The 23,409-nt window shown below is 37.4% G+C and overlaps 1 pseudogene; it reads right to left on the minus strand.

Moving 5' to 3' along the window:
* Positions 1-613: 613 nt before the first annotated feature.
* The window catches only part of LOC131278911 (putative zinc finger protein 487), a 58,687-nt pseudogene continuing 35,891 nt past the window's right edge, over positions 614-23,409 (minus strand).

A 23,409-nucleotide genomic window follows, 5' to 3' on the forward strand; every position in this document is an offset into this window, starting at 1 on the left:
AACTGAGTAAGTGAAATAAGAAAAGGTTTCTGTACTTTCAGGATGTAGACAGGGGTTTCTTCTCTGTGTAGGTTCTTGAATTAATCAATTTTGAATTTTTGTAAAAGGCTTTCCCACATTTGTAGATTCACAGGCTTTCTCCCTTGTGTGTGTTCTCTGATGAGCTGAGAGGGATGACTTTTGGCAGAAGGGTTTCTGCCCTGTGTGTGTTCTCTGATGTACTCTAAGGGATGAATTACGGTAAAAAGTTTTGCCACATTCATTACATTTATGAAGTTTCTCTCCCATGTGAGTTCTCTGATGTTTAGTGAGACCTGACTTCTGGTAAAAGGTTTTCCTGCATTGAATGCATTCATAAGGCTTCTCCCCTTTGTGTGTTTTCTGGTGTACTCTAAGGGATGACTTCTGGGAAGAAGTTTTCCCACATTCATGGCATTCACAAGGTTTCTCCCCTGTAGGTATTCTCTGATGTACTATAAGAGATGACTTCTGGAAAAAGGTTTCCCACAATCACATTGAGTTTTTCCCCTGTGTGAGTTTTGTGATGCACGCTAAGTTTTGACTTCACAGAGAACCATTTTCCACATTCATTACATGCATAGAGTTTCTCTCCAGTATGAGTTCTCTGATGGTTAATGAAGTTTGGCTTTTGGGAAAATGTTTTCCCACATTCATTACATTCATAGGGTTTCACTCCTGTGTGTATCCTGTGAGGTACCATGAGGAATGAATTGTAGAGGAAGGTTTTTCCACATTCATTACATTCATAGGGCTTCTCCCCTTTGTGAGTTCTCTGGTGCACACAGATATTTGACTTGTCACAGAATTTTTTTCCACATTCGTTACATCCACATTCATTACATTCCCTTGTGTGTGTTCTCTGATGCACTATGAGGCCTGACCTATATCTGAATGTTTCCCTACATTCAATGCATTCATGTGGTTTCTACCCTGTGTGTATCCTGTGAGGCCTGATCTATTTGTAAATGTTTTCCCACATTCACTACATTCATAAGCTTTCTCCCCTTTTGTGTATCCTCTTATGAACTATGAGAGATGATTTGTGGCTGAGGGTTTTCCTGCAATCACTACATTCATAGAGGTTTTTTCCTATGTGTGTTTGCTGATGTTAAGGAAGAACTAGTGTCTGCCAAAAGGATCTCCCATACTGATTATTTTCATAGGGTTTCTTTCCTGCATATGTTTGCTGATAATGAGAGAGATTTGGTTTCTTGAAGACTTCCCCACCCTCATCACATTCAAAGGTGGTTTCTCCTTGTTGAGTTCTCTCAGTATGAATGGGAAGGGACTTCTTGCTAAAACTATTCTCACTCACATTACAATCATGTTTCTCTCCCAAGGGAACTCTATAGAGTTTATTCAGAGTTGACTTTTGTTGACTTTTCCCCAACAGACCTCCTCTCACAGTCATTAAATTCATAGCCATTCTCCCTTATGTGATTTCTATGATGGGCAAGAAGGGCTGAATTATTAGAAAAGGTTTTCACATTTCATGTACTTCTCCCATGAGTATTCTCTCTTATGGGTAATGATGTCTCCTCATGAAAGGCTTTCCCACATTTGTTACATTCAAAAAGCTGCTTCAGAGTTTGAATATTCTGATGCTGGAATAGGACCTCACTTTGACTAATGGCCTTCACAATTCTGTCATACACAAAATGTTCCTCTCTGGAATGAGGATTCCTATGCCTTATACCGAGGAGTAATTTCCCATGTGTATTTAACTGATCAAACTTCCTTACAATGGAGTTTCTATTACTAATAATTAATTCTGAAATATAGTGCAAGCTCATTCCACCTAAGTCAGATTTATCAGGTATTTTTCCATTCACACTGGGTTTGGGTTCACACTAAATATTTTTCCTAATGTTCTATTTCTCACCTTAGACAGTGTTTTGTTAATGAAATCAACTTTCCATAAAGGCTGGTCTTGGTTTTCCTGGATCTTCTCCATCAGGTCATCAACTTTCCAGAATTCTAGAAATGAAAATAATTTACCATACCTTATAATTGTTAACACATTTAATGTGAAAAGGGGACTTAATCTACAAATGCCTAGTATAGCTTGGCCTTTTGGCCTGAAAGTAAGCCCAAGGGCATACTTCTTGCTCCCCTAGATTTAGACAAAACAAACAGTCTGCAGTAGTGGAAAATGGGAGAGGAGTCCAGGAAAAAAAAACAGGAATTTGACACTTTAGAAATATGATCTTCAAAATTGAATAAACAGGGGGAGCACATGTGGCTCAAGTAGTTGGGTACCCTTTTCCCACATGGGAGGTCCCAGGTTCAGTTCCCAGTGCCTCCTAAAGAAGATGAGCAAGACAGTGAGCTGACGCAACAAGCTAACGCAATGACCTGATGCAACAAGACGACATAACGAGATGAAGCAAGAAGGAGACACAAGAGACATAACAGCAGGAAGCAGATGTGGCTCAAGCAGTTGGGCACCCTCCTCCCACAAGGGAGGTCCCCGGTTCAGTTCCCAGTGCCTCCTAATAACATGGAGACACAGAGAGCACACAACGAACAGACACAAAGAGCAGACAGCAAGCACAAACGGGCGGGGGGGGAGGTTAGAAATAAATCTTTTAAAAAAATAAACAAAGTTAAATAAACAGAAAATATTTCAAACAAGACACTGCTTAGATGAATGCTTGAGACCTAAATGAATAATATGTAGACCCACAAGAAAAATTAGTAGGCAATGGTATTGAGGGGAGATATCACAATAAAAATTATATTTAGAGGAGGCACATCAAAATATGGGTGCTTCTCTTTTACTTCAGGATCCTCACTAATATATATGCTTTCAATCTCACCCCACTCTTTTTTTTTAAGATTTATTTATTTATTTAATGAGCCCCCCCCTTGTCTGTTCTCTGTGTCTATTTGCTGTGTCTTGTTTCTTTGTCCGCTTCTGTTGTCAGCGGCATGGGAAGTGTGGGCAGCACCATTCCTGGGCAGGCTGCACTTTCTTTCACACTGGGCGGCTCTCTTTAGGGGGCACACTCCCCACGTGTGGGGCTCCCCTATGCGGGGGGACACCCCTGGGTGGCGCGGCACTTGTGCGCATCAGCACTGCACATGGGCCAGCTCCACATGGGTCAAGGAGGCTTGGGGTTTGAACCACGGACCTCCCATGTGGTAGACAGATGCCCTAACGACTGGGCAAAGTCCATTTCCCCACTCTTTTCTATTCTACTTACCAATGCCAAATAAAATTTCAGAAAGCAAAAATTTCCTCATGTTCAATAGAACAACCCTGTTGCCTGGAGTGTAATTTTCAGTCCAGCTCTGATTCACATGGAAATCCAATGTCCAAAGAAAGCACACATTTAGGTTATTCTTGAAACAAGATCAGATGCAAAGTTTTATTTGGCTATTATACCTTCACCTCTACCAGAGTTGTTCACTACTAACCTATCAAGGTCATCAAATCAAAGTTTCTCTATTTCTACCTGTTGATTTCACTCTGTCATAAATAAACTTATACCTCACATAATAATTCTTTACTTTGCAGGGAGATACACACACACACACACACACACACACACACACACGTACTTCACCATTTCTGGTTTCATTTCCTGTGTGAATCTTAAAGAGAGCTTTCAACCTAGTTTTAAGAATATTTATCTTTTTTCTATTTATTATGAAAAGCTTTTCTCTGAACATGACAGCTATCTACATTGAAAACATCATTATCAGTTCTATGTTCAAGACCTACAACATTGAAGGGACCAAGAAATAAGACAGACACAAATCTGCCTTCTGACAGATAAAACCTTACAATTGAATCCTATTTGTGGTGATAACTATCATTCCTCATGGCTGCAATGACTACCCTTTACTCTCCACAAAGCAGACTTCCTCCAAAACTCTCTCATGCCTAACCACAGGCCTGCCCTTATATCCATCCACTGGGTTAGTAGTAAGCCTTTCAGTCAGCTTGACTTATAAGCTAGAAACCCTTCAAGAAATGACTACTGTTCTATATTATCCAAAACAAGCCTTCTCACAGAAGTTATCAATACTAACTATATCACGTTGTATACCATGACTCTATAAAAGCATTCCTTTCTAAACATAGAATTCTGAAATATTTGATGCTGCTTTTGTTATTTTATCACAAATACAACCTAATGTCCTGGCAGGTATTACCATATTTCCAATTTCCTTTGCGCTCCTCTGAATGGATAATAAATCACTCGGCATGTACAAGTAAGTGGGTGCACCAAAGTTACTGGGAAAACTGCCTCAAAACACATCTCTCAGACTCACTGCCACCTTATATCTAATGATTCATAAGCTGAAGATTTTGACCTGAGCATGCCAATTTATAGAGTTCCTAGGTTTCTGAATGAATAAATATGAAAGAACTCTCTCTTCCCAGGCTACACAATAAACAAAGTAATCATCAAATATCTATTATATGTTACCTAGCAGAGGAAGGAAGAGTAAAAGAGATGTCCTTCTTTTGGGGATATCAAAATTTATGGGGGAAAAAAGCCTTAGGCAAGAAACACATCTTGTCAAGTATCAAAATTTATGACCAAATTTTAATTTCTTAAAATGCCAGTCATTAAGTGGACACGATTAATATAGTCAAAAAATATTTCACGAAGAGAATAGAAAACGTGAGCTCAAACCTAAAAAGTGTATAAACCAACAAAAACAAGAACTTAGCAATAGGACTACTATATGCCAGGTATTGTTTTAAGCACTTTTCATGCATTGGTTCATTTAACTATGGACAGGCAAGACACAATGGAATAAGAAGTGTAAATAAGGGAGGAACAGTATGTTTGAGAGACATCAAGAAGACTTTACCGAACAGAACTGAGCTGAAATTTCAGACACCAGAGAAAAATTAATTTAGGCAGGCAAAATGGGGCCATATTTGATACTCATCAAAGAGGAATTTAAATTTGATGTGTTAGGTATTAGGGGCAGTCTTAGACTTACCCTGTCAGGCTAGTCACACAGAAGCTTTACAGTCTAATTCATATTATACATTAGAGGAATCAAAACATAAACCTAAGTGTATGGATCTGCTTGTGAGTGATGTCAGGTGAAAGTGAGATTCTGAAGGATTTTGAAGTCAGTTTACAAAGGTGAAACAAGAACTGCAAGAGAATGGCAGAGATGGAAGATTTAAAGGAATTTCATTTTTGTCAGTTGAAGTACTTCTAATGAATAAAAACCTAATAAGTAAATAGGATGTGAGAAGAATTTTCAATTTGTGAGATATAATTTTAGCTTTTGCTTTGTTGAAAATGTAGGAATCAGAGCCCAGGAGGAATTTACTGTAGGAAGGAATAGTAAGGGGCTCCAGAGCAAAGGGACCAAATAAGATTGTGACATAATTTGGGAGTAACAGGCTTCAAGTCTTGTAAATTTATGAATCACTGAAGAGGTACTATAAAGAGAGACAAACAGAAGGTAGATGAGATGATTTCTTCCATCCACTAGATGAGCCAAGCTTTGTTCCAGGCACAGAGTATAGAGTTCTAAGCATGGCAGTCAAGATGTGAACAAGCACTTAGGGAAGAAGGGTCAAAGAAGCTAATGGTTAATCCTCCAATCCAAGGGAGGAGAGATGAAGGACACAGAAGAGCTTAAAAGAAATTCTGGCGCTCAGTATGACTGCAGGGATTAAGGAAAGGTTAGGAAAAGTCCCTATGGTTCAGAAAACAAACTATTTCACAGAGAAAAAGCATGAGAGAGCAGAAGGAAACACAGGAGATGAGATCTACTGGAAGTCACATCTTGGAATAACAGAATATAATCACCACCACCTCCACTCTCTCTACCCATATTTTAACATTTGATACCCAAAAAAATCAGGCATGCCACACATGTGTATATTATGAAGTATAAAAATCAAATAAAAAATGATGCAAAATTTAAAAATTGTTAAAAAGAGGAATAAAACACAAAAAAAGAAAAAAATGAAAAAAGAAAATCAAACAACAATGAACCCACAACTCACTTAATGTTACCAATATCCTCCAATCTACATGCGAATACCTACCTATCCTATCCCCCAATCCAGAAGAAACCCTATTAAAATCAGTGATTTAGCATTCTATTGCTTTTTGTTTTAATACACATATTGTTTTCCTATATGTATTTTTGAACTTCATTAATATGGAATCATACCATATGTATATTTCTAGAATTGCTTTTTTTTTTTAAACCAGGAAGTCCCAGGGATCAAACCTGGGACTGCCATATGGTAAAAGGGAGCTCAATTTCTTGAGCCACAGCTACTTCCCTAAAATTGCTTTTTTAAAAGATATTTTATTGTCTTTTTTGTAAAAGATACATAGATCGCACAAAATGTTACATTAAAAAATATGAGGTTCTCATATACCCCACTCCCCACCCTTCCACACTCCTTCCACATTAACAACCTCTTTCATCAGTTTGGCACTTTCATTGCATTTGATGAATACATTTTGGAGCACTGCCACACAGCATGAATTATAGTTTATATTGTAATTTACACTACACCCCCCCCCCCAGTCCATTCAGTGGGTTATGGGCAAGATATATAATGTCCTGCATCTGTCCCTGAAATATCACTCAGGACAACTCCAAGTCCCAAAAATGCCCCCATATTTTACCTCTTCTTCCCAGATGGCCAAAGTAGAAACAACCCCAGGTAGTGGTGCTCCTGAGGGCTATGGAGACACACAGGTCCCTACGGTCACGGCAGATGGCTCTGGAGTTCAGTGCCTTTTCAGTGGGCCCTACTTTGGAATTTGTGCTCCTGAGTGTGATGGAGTTGGGACTCAGAAGTGACCTCTCTACACACATCTCTTCTGTCACTTTTACTGAACCTGTGGTTGGCGCTGGGGTTGGTGTATACTCAGGAGACTTGAATCCCTGTACTGTCCATGTGCCAGCTGGGCTCTGAGCCTCTGCAGAGCTGCAACACCTACTCTACAGTCTGTAGGACTTACCTAGAATTGCTTTTTATTTTTTTTTAAGTAGCAACTTTTTCTTTAATGGTTAGTGCATATTTTAACAGCAATGGTGAGAATGGAAAATCACCTTTTCAGTCACAGTTATATTTCGTGTTTTTTCCCTTTAAGCATAGCATTCATTCTTAGAGGGTTTATTCATTGTTTAAACATTTACTGATCAGTTATTGTCTGGTTTGCTTTCAACCAACTATTTTTTTAATAGATTGTTTCAAAGTTAATAGATCACATAGAACATTACATTAAAAAAAAAACTTGAGGTTCCCGTATAACCTACACCCCACTCCCCCAACCCCATCATTTTTGTAAATTGTATTTTTTGAAGATACATACATCACAAAAAAGGATACATTATAAAAAATATAAGAGGTTACCATATATCCTCCATCCACCCAGAATTGCTTTTTAATGCAATATTTTATTTCAGATCCATTCACACTGTTGCAGCACACAGCATGGATATATTACAACATAGTCATCAACCATTCTGCAAGTAGCCATTCACCAGGGAACCTGTTATTTGTCATTACAATGACACCTCAGATCTGTTTTTACATATTTCCTGGTATCTCCAGCATATACACCTAGAAGCATAATTGCTGAGTCAGAGGGAATGGGCAGGCTCAGCATCATATGGGAAGTAGGACTGTTTTCAAAGTGGTTGTGTGTCAAGCTTATGAAAGAGTTTCTGGTACATTTGGTATTCTAAGACTTCTTAATGTTTGTCCTTTTGAGACTGTCTCACTGCAGTCTCAGTTTGTGTTGCCTTGATCACAGTAAAGTTGGGCTTTTTCTTATATAGTCATTATTAGCATTCATGTTTCTTTCAGACAGAAATGCCTACTGTTTTTCAATAGATTGCTTGACTCCTTATTAATTGCTCATTCAATAAATATTTATATTAAGTGGCTAGTTCATTTCAAGCATTGTTCTTGGTACTGCATATATATCAATGAAGTAACTCAGACAATTTTCAGACAAGAAAATAATATAGTATATGAGACTGTTTTGCTTGATGAAGAGAAAAACAAAGCAGTCAAAAGGAAACATGGATTAACTGAGCATAAGATTGCAATTTTAAATGGGATTGTTAAGGAAGTACAACTTTTTTTGTATTTCACATTTTAAAGCTTTCATATTTACCTGCTAATACAGCTGGTATTACTGTTTGTTTATGGATGAGTTGGAATCTGATGACATTTTTAATTCCACTTTCCCTAACAGTATTTACTGAGCAATGCTGACATTCCTCAGTTTCTGTCACAGTCAGTTCAGCTATAACACTAGTTTTGAAAGTACTTATTTGTTCTAAAACAACTGAAATATTAGGGAACAACTTGAGCATAACTCAAATTCTGCATTTGCTTATGCAGGATTTCATCTTCAGAAAACACTAGGTGAACACAGAAAACTGTACCAAGCTGAACAGCGCCCCAAAGGAATACATAAAATGTACACATGCACACATGTCAAACATCTCAGTTAACTGTGAATTATGAACTACATGCATCCATGTATGGTATTAAAACTTTGTCTGATTTCAGAAAATCCTCTACCAGTTCAAAAAAATTTGCAATCCTTTCAATACATACTACCACCAGCAATGGGAAGATCTCTTTAACAGTAAATATTTTTTATGCTATTATGTATACCTTAAACATTTAACAAGTGTAAAACTCTGCTGCCACTTTTATTAAGTTTCCAGTCTTTTTTTTAATGTGTCACTGAAATTTTTGACTTTTGTCTCTCTCACCTCATTTCTCCAATATAAGCTATCTGGTTTTTACTGTACAATTTTGAAAAGCACAGCAAATTTTAAGAATGCATATGACATGTTATAGCAAAACTGACTATACCAAGTTTCTGACGTGCAGGTCCTTCTGGCTTATGATTCTGCCCCACACATCAATGCAGACAAGTCATTGTCTTAGAACAATGTCCACAAAAACATCAGGGTAGAGAAGGCCAAGGGTCCATCCCTCCACAAAAACAGTGAATAAATAGGTAAACACTATGAGAATCAACTTCATCAGAGCTCTAGAACTAGTCAAAGGTCTACAGCAACTAGGCAAAGGTTAATTAAGAATCTTGATAGGCAACTATAACAAATCTACCATAGTTATGAAAGATGTTGTTAATGGGGGCAACTGGGGGGTGGTGGTGTATGTGGGAATCCCCTATACTTTTGATGTAACATTTATGTAATCTAAAGCTTCTTTTTTAAAAAAAAATGGTAGGGGGAGTCTTTAAAAAAAGAATCTTGATAGGAAAGCTTTGTGGCAGAAAGATTAAATCAGAGTTAAATGAAACAGAGAACAGAAAAATAGTTGGTTCTTTGAAAACATTAATAAAATATATGAGGCAAGTAGACTTGGCCCAGTGATTAGGGCATCCGTCTACCACACGGGAGGTCTGCGGTTCAAACCCCGGGGCCTCCTTGACCCGTGTGGAGCTGGCCCATGCACAGTGTTGATGTGCGCAAGGAGTGCCGTGCCACACAGGGGTGTGCCCCGTAAGGAGAGCCACCTGCGTGAAACAAAGTGCAGCCTACCCAGGAATGGTGCCGCACACACGGAGAGCTGTCACAAGATGATGCAACAAAAAGAAACACAGATTCCCATGCCGCTGACAACAACAGAAGCAGACAAAGAAGAACATATAGCAAATAGACACAGAGGACAGACAACTGGGGGGCAGGGGGAGAGAAATTTTTAAAAAAAGAAACACAGATTCCTGGTGCTGCTGCTAAGGATAGAAGTGGTCACAGAAGAACACACAGCGAATGGACACACAGAGCAAACAACTGGGGGAGGGGGTAGAGAAATAAATAGAAAATAAATCTTAAAAAAAAAAGAAAAGCAGGGATGTTTTAAAAAATAATAAAATATATGAACATTTAGCTAAAATGACTAAGAAAAAAGAGAAGACTCAAATCTCTAAAATCAGGAATGAAAGTGGGACATTACTACTGACTTTCCAGAAATAAAAAGAATAATATGAAAATACTATGAACAATTTTAGGCCAACAAAGTAGACAACCTAGATGAAATCAACAAATTCCTAGAAAGATACAAATTAACAAAATGGACTCAAGAAAATAAAAAATACAAATAGATCTTTACTAAGTAAAGAGATTGACTGGTAATCAAAAATATTCAACAAAAAAAGCCCAGGAACAAATAGCTTTACTGGTGAATTCTAGGAACATGTAATTAATATCAGTCCTCTATTCTTTTTCCCAAAAATAGAGGCACAAACACTTCCCACTCATTGAGGTTAGCATTGTCCTAATACTAAAGGGAGACAAAAACATCACAAGAAATCCACAGACCAATATCCCTTATAAAGTTATATGCAAAAATTTTCAACAAAATATTAGCAACCAAATCCAGCAGTATAGAAAAATGAAGATAAATAAGGAAACAGAGTTTGAAAAATATGATAAATGAACTAGATTTAACAGACATTTATAGAGTATTACACCCCAAACAGCAGTATAACATTTTTTGCAATAAAGTTTAAAAGACTGGAATGATACACTTTTTCTGATCATAATGGAATGAAGCTGGAAATCAAAAGTGGGCAGAAAAAGGGAAAATTCACATATATATGGAGATTAAGCAGCACACTCTTAAATAATCAGGGGGTCAAAGAAATTGCAAGAGAAATCAGTAAATGTCTTGAGACATGAAAATGATAACACAATGTCAAACTTCTGGTATACAACTAAGGCAGTGCTGAGAAGGAAATTGATAGCCCTCGATGTTTACATTAAAAAAAAAAACAACAAAGAGCTAAAAATGAAGACCTAACTGCACACCTAAAGGAACTGGGAAATGAACAGCAGATTAATCCCAAACCAAGACAAAGTGGGAAAAGTAATGAGCAGAGCAGAAATAAATGATATTGAGAATGATAACAACAATAAAAAAAAAAGAATCAACAAACCAAAAGTTGGTTTGAGATCAACAAAATCAACAAACCCTTAGCTAGACTGACAAAAAAAAGAGATAACATCCAAATAAATAAAATTAGAAATGAGATGGGAAACATTACCACTGATCCTACAGAAATAAGAGAGATCACAAGAGGATACTACTAACAACTCTATGCCAACAAACTAGCTAACAGACAAAATGGACAAGCTCCCAGAAACACACCAACAACCTACAATGACCCTAAAAGAAATATAAGACCTCAACGAATCAATCACAAGAAAAACATCTCCCAAAATTGAAAAGCCCAGAACCAGAAGACTTCACAGGTGAATTCTACCAGGCATTCAAGGTAAACTACTACCATTTTACTCAAGCTCTTCCAAAAAAATGAACAGGAAGACATGCTACCAAACTCATTCTTTGAAGCCAACATCACCCTAATACCAAAATCAGATAAAGATACTACAAAAACAAGAACATTACAGGCCAGTTTCTCTAATGAATATAAAGCAAAAATCTTCAAAATATACTTGCACACCAAGTCCAAAAGCACATTTAAAGAATTGTATATCATAAGTGGGTTTTATCCCAGATATAAAAGGGTTGCTCAACACAAGAAAATCAATTAGTTTTATTTCAACATTAATAAAGAAGAAAAATCACATGATCTTCTCAATTGATGCAGAAAAGTCATTTAACAAAATACAGCACTTATTTACTTATTTATACAGCATCATTTTTTACAAAAACACTCCAAAATATAGGAATAGAAGGAAGCTTTCTCAATATTGTAAAGTGCATAAAAGAAAAACCCACAACTAGCACTGTACTCAATGGTGAATGACTAAAAGCTTCCCTGTATAGATTGGGAACAAAACAAGGATGTCCCCTGTCACCACTGATATTCAATATTGTGTTAGAGGTTATAGCTAGAGCAATTAAGCCAGAAAAAGAGATAAAAGGCACCCAAATGGGAAAGGAGGAAGTAAAACTTCCATTATTTACTAATGATATGATCCTATATCTAAAAAATTCTGAAAAATCCACAACAAAGATACTAGAAGTATCAAGTTCAACAAAGTAGCAGCATATGAGATTAATATGCAAAAATATACAGCATTTCTATACACTATGATGAGCAATCAGTAAAAGTCAGTAAAAAATATCCATTTATAATAGCAACTCGAAGAATCAAATATTAAAATTAAACTTATCTGAGGACATAAAAGGCCTGTATTCAGAAAATACAAAATATTGCTATAAGAAACCAAAAAAGAACTAAATAAATGGAAGGACATTCCATGTTCATGGACTGGAAGACCAAATATCATCAAGCTGTAAATTCTGCCCAAACTGATTTCCAGATTCAACACAGTCCCAATAAAATTCCCAATGGCTTTTATTGCAGAAATGGAAAAGCCAATTATCAACTTTATTTGGAAGGGTAAGAGGCTCCAAATAGTTAAAAACATCTTGGGAAGCGGACTTGACCCAGTGGTTAGGGTGTCCGCCTACCACATGGGAGGTCTGCGGTTCAAACCCCGGCCTCCTTGACCTGCGTGGAGCTGGCCCACGTGCAGTGCTGATGAGCGCAAGGAGTGCCGAGCCACACAGGGGTTTCCCCCGCATAGGAGAGCTCCATGCACAAGGAGTGCGCCCTGTAAGGAGAGCCACCCAGCATGAAAGAAAGTGCAGCCTGCCCAGGAATGGTGCCGTACACATGGAGAGCTGACGCAGCAAGATGACATAGCAAAAAGAAACACAGATTTCTGTGCCGCTGACAACAACAGAAGCAGACAAAGAAGACGCAGCAAATAGACACAGAACAGACAACCGGGTTGGGGGGTGGGGGGAAGGGAAGAGAAATAAATAAATAAATCTTAAAAAAAAAGGCAATTAAAAAAATAAAAATAAAAACATCTTTAAAAAGAAGAATGAAGTTGGAGGACTCTCACTTCCTGACTTTAAATCACATTACTCAACTACAGTGGTTAAAAAAAAACACAAAAAAACAAAAAACCCAGCATGGTACTGGCATAAAGACAGATAGATTGACCAATGCAACTGAACTGAGAACTCAGAAATAGACCTCACATCTATAGTCAAGTGATATTTTGAAAGGCTGTTTTAAGCACATCCAGCTGGGCCAGATCAGTTTATTCAATTAATGGTGCTGGGAGAACTGGAGAGTCATATCCAAAAGAAAGAAAGAGAACTTCTATCTCACACCTTATACAAAAATTAACTCAAAATGGATCAAGGAACTAAAAATAAAAGCTACACCATAAAACTCCTAGAATAAAATGTAGATAAACATCTTCAGGATCTAGTGGTAGGCAGTAGTTTCTTAAACCTTAAACCCAAAACACAAGCAATGAAAGAAAAAGTAAATTGGATCTCATCAAAATTAAACACTTTTATGCTTCAAAAGACTGACAAGAAGGTAAAAAGGCAGTCCACTTAATGGGAAAAAGTATCTGGAAACCACATATCTGATAAGGGTTTGATTTTCATATCTTATAAAGAGATCATACAACTCAACAATAAAAGGGCAAGCAATCCAGTTATAAAATGGGCAAAAGACTTAAATAGGCATTTTTCCAAAGAGGAAATATAAATCACAAAAAAGCACATGAAAAAAATCTTCAATACCACTAGTTATTAGGGTAATGCAAATCAAAACCACAGTGAGATGTCATCTCACAACTCATATATGGCCATTAATTTAAAAAAAATGGAAAACAAGTGCTAAACAGGATGTGGAGAAACAGGAACACTCCTTCACTGGAATACAGAATGTTGCAGCTTCTGTGGAAGTTAGTTTGGCAGTGCCTCAAGAAGCTGGATATAGAACTGCCATATGATCCAGAAATCTCATTACTAGGAATATATTCAGAAAAACTGAAAGCAAGTATGTGAACTGACATTTGCACACTGATGTTCATAGCAATATTCTATGCATATGAACAACTATATTTATTAGCTAAACAAAATGTGCTATATGCATACAATGGAATATTATTCAACTGTAAGGAGAAATGAAATTGGGATGCTTATGAGAACATAGATGAATCTTGAAGACATTATGTTGAGTGAAATAAGCCAGACACAAAAGGACAAATATTGTATGGTCTCACTAATGTGAACTAAATAATGAGTAAACTCACAGTGGTAAACTCTAGAACATAGGTTAGGTTACGAGGAGAATGTGGGTTGAGAATGGGAGCTGATGCTTAATATATGTAGACTTTTAGTAAGGTTTCTTGTAAAAGTGTAGAAATGAATAGAATTGATGGTAACATATTACAGTGGGCATAACAAACACTGATGTTTTATAAATGTGATTGTGGCTGAAAGAGTAGTCTGTGGACATAAATGTCAATTGAAAGGAAGGTAGAAATAATCTAGGGAATGTGTAACAGTGATTTCAGTGGTAGGTGAAGACTGAAGTTAACAGTATTAAATGTAACAAATGTTCTTCATTTACAAAGTTAAGAATAGGATGATACACAGGAAAATTACAACAAATATAACTTCTGGACAATAGTTAACTGTACTATTGTATTATTTTTGCAGCAATGGCAAAGAAGATATTTCAATGCTAAGGGACAATAGGGGATAGGCAATTTTTCCTTCTGGAGTAATGAAAACATTCTAAAATTAACTGAGGTGATCACAGCACAACTCTGATGAAAATGAGAACCACTGAGTGTACAATCTGAATGGACTGTACAAAGCATAAGACTGTATAACACAAGGAATTCTGTGGCAGAAAATGGTTTGTGGTTAACAAAACAAATATGAGAACATTCTCTCATGAACTATAACAAACTTATAACACTAGTACAGGGTGTTAATAATCAGGTGGGGGGAGTGGATGTGGCTCAAGTGATTGGCACCCGCCTCCCACATGGGAGGTCCAAGGTTCAGTTCCCACTGCCTCCTCAAGAAAAAAAAAAACAACAATGAGTAGACAATGAGCAAAAACAACAAGAAGAAGCTGACAATAAAGAAAAACAATGAGCAAAAAGACCAGGGAGCCATCTTGGTGTAGAGGGGAGGGGAGGGAATAAAATAAAATAAAATTTACTTAAATAATAATAAAAATCAGGTGGGTTGGGGGAGAATACAACAAATGTAAGATATGGGCTATAGTTAGTAATATTCTGGTGATATTCTTTCACAGTTTGTAAAAAATATTTCACAACAATGCAAAGTTTTGGTGGTGGGGTGATATTTGGGAGCACTGTATGGTGCTATGCATGTTTGTTTTGTAAGTTCACAACTTTTATTATACTATATATGCTCATTGTTTATGTATGCTCATGCATGAATGATCTACTTCAATAGAATTTTATTTAAAAACTACTACTCTATATCATGATCAGAAATACAAAGGTGGTCCAACCGATGCAAGTCTATCAATGTAATATACCATGTTAATAGAATTAAGGGGGAAAAAAACACATGACCATGTCAATTGATATATAAAAAGCATTTAACAAATCCAATAACCTTTTATGATAAAATCACTCCACAAATTTGGAAAAGAAGGAAACTTACTTAACATGATAAAGGGCTTCTATGAAAAACCCACAGCCAACAACAATTATGGTAAAAGACTAAAAGCTTTTCCACAAAGATCAGGGATAAGCAAGGATGCTTTCACCATTTCTATTCAACACTGTACCAGAAGTTATAGCCACGACATTAGGCAAGACAAACAAACAAAAGGCATCTAAAACTGGAAAGGAAGAAACTAATCTATCTCTATTCACAGATGACATGATTACATATTTAGAAAATCCTAAAAAAATCCACAAAAATTCTATTAGAGCTAGTAAACAAATTCAGCATAGGTGCAAGATACAAGAACAATATTTAAAAATCAGTTGTGTTCCTACACACCAGCAATGGAAAATCCAAAATGAAATTAAGTGAACAATTCCATTTATAACAGCATCCAGAGATTAAAAATATTAGGAATAAATCCAACTAGTGAGGTGTGAAGACTTACACATAGAAAACCACAACGTATAAAACGGCAATATTCCCAAAATTGACCTCAGATTCAATGAAATCCCTATCAAAATCCCAAATGCCTGTTTTTTAGACATGGAAACACTAAGCCTAAAATTAATACAAAATTGCAAGGAACCCTGAATAGCCAAAACAATCTCAAAAAAGAAAAAAAAGTGGTAATGGCATAAACATAAACATATCAATGAAATAGAACTGCGAATCCAGAAATAAACCCACAGGTAAAGAATTATTCTTAGAACAAATGGGTTGAGGTATTTGGATATCCACTTGTAAAAGAATGAAATTGAACCACTACCTCATACCATATACAAAAACTAACTCAAAGTGGATCAAAGACCTAACTATTATAATATAAATATAATGTAATATAAAAGCTAAGAATATAAAACTCTCAGAAGAAAACACATGGGTAAATCTTCATGACCTCAGTTCAGCAATGGCTTCTTATATATGACACCAAAAACTTAACAAAAGAAACAATAGATATAAATTTGACTTTATCAAAATTATACTTTTCTTCATGGAAAGCACACTATCAAGAAAGTGAAATGACAACCTCGAGAATGGGAGAAAATATCTGCAAATCATATTTCTAATAAGAGGCTAGTATCCAGAATATAATACAAAACCAACTAAAACTTAAAAACAAAAAGACAAATAACCCAACTTAAAAATGAGCAAAAACATGAATACATATTTCTCTGAAGAAGATATACTAATTTTCCAATAAATACATGAAAAGATTCTAAACACCATTTTTCATTAGGGAAAAGCAAATAACCACATTGAGATACCACTGCACACCCAACAGGACAAATGGCTATAATAAAATAATTTTTTAAAATGGAAAGAAACAAGTGTTGGTGAGGATGGGAGAAATTGGAACCCTCATTTGTACATTGCTGGTAGGCAGATGAAATGGTGCTAACACTGAGGGAAACAATTTGACAGTTTCTCACTCAGTTAAACACAGAATACCAATGGTCCAGCAATTCTACTCCTAGGTATAAAGTGAAAACTGGTGTTCAACTAATAGTTTGTACATGAATGTTCACAGCAACATGTGGAAACAATGCAAATGCCCAATGGATGAATGGATAAACACAATGTGGTACATCCATACAATGAAGTACTTTCCAGCCATAAAAAAGGATGAAGTACTGGTATATGCCAAAACATGGATAAACTTTAAAAACATTATCTAAATGAAAGAACTTGGTCACAAAAGGCCAGATATTGTATGATACCATTTATATGAAATCTCCAGAAGAGCAAATCCATACAGAGAGACCAGATTAGTGGCTGCCAGGAACTGGGAGAAGAGGGAGCTGGAGAATGACTGCTTGATGGGTATGGTATTTGGGGGGGGGGGGAGTTCTACATATTCTGGAATTAGATAGCGTTGATGGTTGCACAACACTGTGAACGTACTATGAATCACTGAGTTACATACTTCAAAATGGCTAAAATGTTAAACTTTATGCTAGTGAATTTTACTTCAAGAAATTCAAATTCTTAACTGCTGAAACATTAAAATAAATCTTGACATATTTCTTGTTTCTTATTTTTATTTCATACAAATTTTAGAACTCTCACATTACATGGTAACAACGAACAAATTAAATCCTAAACAAAACAAAACATGGTGGTTTGAATTACTGAATCTACAGGTAAATTTCAGAGTGGACTTGTCATTACAACATGTGCTTTAAATCCACATTTACATTTCCTTTAAGATAAGTTTTTCCTATTTTCTCCATTAAAGGTCTTGCTATTGTAAATAGTTTAAATTTTGCTGAACTGTGTTTTCTAAAGAATATTGGTGCTTAAAAATGTAATAGATCAATTTATCTTTATTAAGCCAACTTGCTATATGTTCATACTATTTTTAATCATTTGTCTACAGATTCCTTTATTTTTTCATAAGAATAACCATAATATCTGTATATGAGCTTGATTTTCCATTGTTGTAAAACACTTATTAATTTCATTTTTGGCTTATTACTCTGGGTAGGATCCCCCAAAACTATTAAATACAAGTAGTGAGAGTGGAGATCAGATTTTTCTGATGTTTGATTTGGGATCCTGTCTCTCTCTTTGAGACTGAAGAAGTCCCCTTTCTATTCTATTTTAGTGAGATTTTTATTAAAAATGGGTGTTGATTTTTACCAGTTTTACTTACATTAAGATGACAGGGGTTTTACTAAAGTATTAATGAGGTAAATTACAATGAAATACTGTCTCATGTTAAATTACCTTACATTGATAGAGTGGAGCCTACTTGATCATGCTTTATTATCTTTTTATTTTTTAACTCATTATTATATAAAATTTCCTGTTAGAGATTAATTTTGGAATCTTCCATTCTTGTTCTTACCTTGTAAGATTTTTTTATAAGATTATATTTATTTCAAAGTAAGTTCTGGATAGTGTTTATTCTTATTCTAATCACTTGAAGAATTCACATGATATTAAAATTATCTAATTCTTGAAAATATGGTAGACCTTCCCAGGAAACAATATTATAATATTGTTTTCTTTCTGGAAAGATTTCTGAACAACTGATTCAATTCTTAAAATATTTTAGCTTTGTATTGTTTTTTTCCTAGAAGTTTTTCCACTCTAAGTTTTCAAATTTAGTAACATGATGGTGTTCAGAACAGTGGCTGAGCACCTGCTTTACATGTATGAGGTCCTGGATTCAAACCCCAGTCAATCCTAAAAAAAAAGAAAGAAAGAAATTATTAGGAAAGCACATGTAGCTTCCCATATCCAAGGTCCCAGGTTCAATACCAAGGACCTCCTGGGGAAAAAAAAATTCTGTTATGACACATTTTTAAATAAAAACAAAAGCACAGTAAACAGTATAAAGAATGCCCATGAACCCCTCACCTACTCTCAACCATTATCTACGTTTTGTTATCTGTGCTTCATCTATCAATCCCCCAACACACAAATGTGCATTTGTTGCTGGGAACATATTAAAGCAAATCTTATCCAATTCATCCCAAATACCGCAGCATACATGAGAGAATGTGAGTTGAATAGAATAAATTCACCAATATTTATTAAAATTATTCTTATGGGCTAGAACACAAACATGATCGATTATACATTTTGTAATTCTTTTAAATATTGACTCAGAGTTCTGTATACACTGTTTTAAGATTAGCAATTTGTACTTGAAATTTCCTAGATTTTTATTAAAGAATTTTATTTTTGATTTATCAATAATTGAGAGGGGGATGTACTGCAATAGAATTCATTATGTAATTCTATCAAGTTTTATTTGCACCTATCATTTTGGGTCTAATAATCTATCCCAATTGTCAGAGTCTTAATCAGTGACCCGAGGGTATCAGGAATGAAATAAAGAGAAAAGGGGGAAGGAAACAAGGAGAAAGAGCAGAGAGAGAAAGAACGAGAGAGCTGGGATCAGAGGATCTGCGAGTAGAGACTCAAACAACTTTATTACAAGGGGCTCTTATATACCAGTGTATGTGTCTACAAGCAGGCCCACAGCAGCCTAAATGCCATTAAGCATAAACATTAGCATTAACATAGTGTCCGAGTGACATCAAGGAGCAACACTTATTAACCATCAACATTACCTATAGTCTAAAGAATTTTCTTTTTAAAAAAATCTTATCTCAAGGTGCAAAGTCTAAGTGTTCTATACATTACAAAAGGTATGAGCTCATCTTTTCCTTCAGCCTTTAACAGCTTCAGCCCATTTGCTGGGAACTCCCAAATCACTGCATTCCTTAGGTTGCAAGGGTAGTCATAGAGACAGCACGTCTCTCCTTGAGAGGCTACTGTGCCTCAGTTTCCAACATTTCCCCCTTTTTTAGTCAAGGTGACCGTGCCTGTCTTAGGTTGCCCTCCTCTAAGGGTCTTACCCATCATTGACTACCGTCCAAGCTCTTCAACTTGGGGAAATTATTGAGGTGCTTTTGCTAGCACCAGATTATTCACATGTCCCATGGCTGTTACGCTTTGCAATTTTCTTTGAAAGCACTGTCCGGCACGGGTGAGAATAATGAGCAACAGAACAAGTATGATTAGCACTATTCCTAAAGCTGACAGAAAACTCTGTGATTTCCACCAATTTACTGGATTAAACTTATTGAAATGAGAAATGAAATCATTAAAGACATATCCTTATCATCAGCTACATTAATCTGATTAAGGGATTTCTAATTATCTTTTTCTGTAATTCTTCTATTTCTATTGACATATTACCTTTATGACCTATCAAATGATTCTACTATATCTGATTTATTATATGCAGAGTCAAAGAAATTACTTTCCTTCCAACCACACCTCAATCCCCTTAACAAGTTTAAATTATACAATTGATCTCCAATATGCAAAACAGCAGATTCTAAATTATTAACCCAATTATTTAACTGTTCATCAATTGTGCTTTTGGCTATGCCACAAATCACTACCATTTTTGTGCCAATCATGCACGTATTATTGAGTCTGTACTTTCACGCAAAGCTATCATAGCAGTAGCAGAAGCTGTAATGATTCCAATCAGTCCCAAAATGCTTATAATGAGCAGTCCAATAAAGCATTCAGTCCATTTCAAGAATTTTCATGCAGCAATAATTGACTTTCAGAAGATGACTGCCAAATGAACATCATTCTCACCAGTATCCAGATGCATTTTCTTCTTCTGGTCATGGCTGTTGTTTTTCCGTCCTGCAACACACTTCCTGATATGTATACAAGGTACCATTTTCATAAAACAGTGGAACATTCTTAATAGTTATCTTACCAGTTATGAAAACAAATGGATCTTCGACACAGGTTTTAAAATGGTATGTTTAAGGATCAAATGTATTTCCCAGCCATTCATACGGAGGGGCAATTCCAAAAATTATTTTCCACAAATTCTTTTGCAGGTTATGACTGAGTGCCATTGGTCCAAGGGGCCGGTATCCATTTTCCTTTGTGACGGTAACAGTTCCTGCCACAATAGCATAAGAGCACACAGGCCCAAAATCCATAGGCAGACAAAAGCTGCAAGTTCACAGTTCCAGAATGTGTAAAGTTCATGTGATGTATGGAAGCAATTGAAAAATTTTTATGATTAAAGTTAAAATTGCCACAGGTTTCAGTAAAGTATTTTAATCTCCAGCCATATTTCCACATTTTCCCCTTTTTGTTTTAGTAATGAATACAGCTTCAGTGGGTTTGAATAGTGCATCTGAGGGCTCATTCCTCTCAAGAGCAGGAGGGCTCTGATGTCACAGTCATTGGAGTAAGCAGGAAGGAACTTACGGGGGATGTTTATTAGCTGTTGGTGAGTAACCATAATTGCTGGGCTAGGCACCACAAGGTTTGGTACTCGATGATGTTCGCCTTTCTGGTAGAGCCACTCTGCCTTTTCTCAGGTTTCAGTTGTAGGCCCAGGATCTTCACAAAGGCATCTGCGTCAACAGTCTTAAAAGGGATGTTAGAGGAGTGGCAGGGACATGACAGTCACCTGTTACTAACAGCAGGTATCCTGGATTTTTTTTCATAATCTGAGGGTGATTTATAAAAGTCCATCATTTCTGTCTTGTTTTCAGTATTTGCAATCTACCCCTGGATAGGGATGGCCATCTTTAGAGTGACCAGACATTATTGGGTTAAGTCTTTCACTTTTAGCAGGGTCTCCCATGCTGCATACAATTGCCTTTTATATTGCACTTTTGACCTTCCAGAATTGTGGTTAAAACCCAAGGGTTACTTTTAGAATTTTGCTTTTTCACAAACTCCACCCAAAGCCAATATGGGTGCTTGCCGCATCCAATTCATAGACTGAGTTAATGTCCAAAATTTACCTTCTTTTTATTATTTAAAGCAGCTTGCTGGAGGTTTCCCTACTTCCTTGAAGGACCTTTCCCAATTAATACATACAATGGTTTTAATATTTGAGACTAAGTGAGAGATGAAAGATTTTTAGCACTTCAACATTATTACAAACTCTGTTAACATGATTGCATTCCATCATTTACAACAAGAGGGCATAGTTTTATCCCATCCAACCAAACCACATTTAGGAATTTGATAGAGCAGCAGGGACTTTGCAACCTGTCCCAATTGTTTGCTTAGTTCAGGCTTTTAAGAGAATATACTGAAGATGGTGGCTGAGTGAACTTGCCTTGCCGTCTCTCCTGGGAAGAGGCAGCTGGGCACCGCTGGAGGTTCTCCAGGACCAGGCTTTTACAGGATTTTTTCAGGGCAGGAAGTGTCTGGACATCGATTTGGTGGGAAGGTAATGGAAAGGACTGGTCTATAAGATATAATTTGGGACTTTTCAGGAGGGGGAGGCAAGATGGCGGCTGAGTGAACTTCCCGGTTACTAGCTCCTGGGGGGAATCGGCTGGGAGGCGTCGGAGACTCTTTGGGACAGGCTGTTTTGGGATTTTTCCTGGTCCGGAGGTGTGTGGACATCGATTTGGAGGGAAGGTAACAGAGAGGATCCATCTGTGAAATATACACGGAGATCCCAGCTACGTGTGGAGGACTCCCTCCTTGGGTAGGTGGAGCCGAGGCAGCTAGCACTGCCGCAGGTGGTGGGCGGGAGAGCCGAGCTGCGCTGTGCCGCGGCTGGCGGCGGGTGAAGGAGCCGAACCCAGCCGAGCCTAGCCGCGCCGCGGCGGGCGGGAGAGCCGAGACGCGCTGCGCCGCGGCGGCAGGCGGTGGGCGGGGAAGCTGAGTCCGGCCGAGCCCGGCTGAGCCACGGCGGGCGGGGGGGCCGGGCCCAGCTGAGCTCGGCCGAGGCCAGCTGTGCCGCGCCAGGCGGCGAGCGGGAGAGCCGAGCCGCGCTGCGCCGCGCCGGGCGGCAGGTGGGAAAGCCGAGCCTGGCCGAGCCCAGCCGAGCCGTGGCGGGAGGGGAAGCCGAGCCCAGCCGAGCCGCGGCGGGCGGCAGGCGGGGGACCCGAGCCCAGCCGAGTCCAGCCTAGCCCAGCCGAGCCGCGGTGGGCGGCGGGCGGGGGACCGGAGCTCAGCTGAGCCCAGCCGAGCCTGGCGGCGGGGTTTCTGTTCTTTGGTTTTTTTTAATTTTTTTTATTTATTTTTATTTTTTTATTTTTCGTTGTTGTTGTTGTTCTTTTTTTTTTTTCAATCCTCTCTTTCTTGTCCCCAATATTCTTCTTATACTATTTTACCTTAACAATACAATAGGTCCTACAGGAAATACCTCACATTTGCTGGGTTTCCTCACCCTCCACTGCCTCATTTCTCTGTGAATAGATTTAGCCTATCTGCACTATCCCCTTTCCCCTACAACTTGATATCCTCCACCATCTGCTATCTCTCCTATATTCCATCTCCCTTTCTTTGATCCACAAAGTGTATAACTCTTAATTTCTAATACCTTTGTTTAGTTTTCCATCTGGTATTCATCCCTGAAACTATTACCT

Source organism: Dasypus novemcinctus, chromosome 6, assembly GCF_030445035.2.
Source record: "Dasypus novemcinctus isolate mDasNov1 chromosome 6, mDasNov1.1.hap2, whole genome shotgun sequence".
Lineage (NCBI taxonomy): Eukaryota > Metazoa > Chordata > Mammalia > Cingulata > Dasypodidae > Dasypus > Dasypus novemcinctus.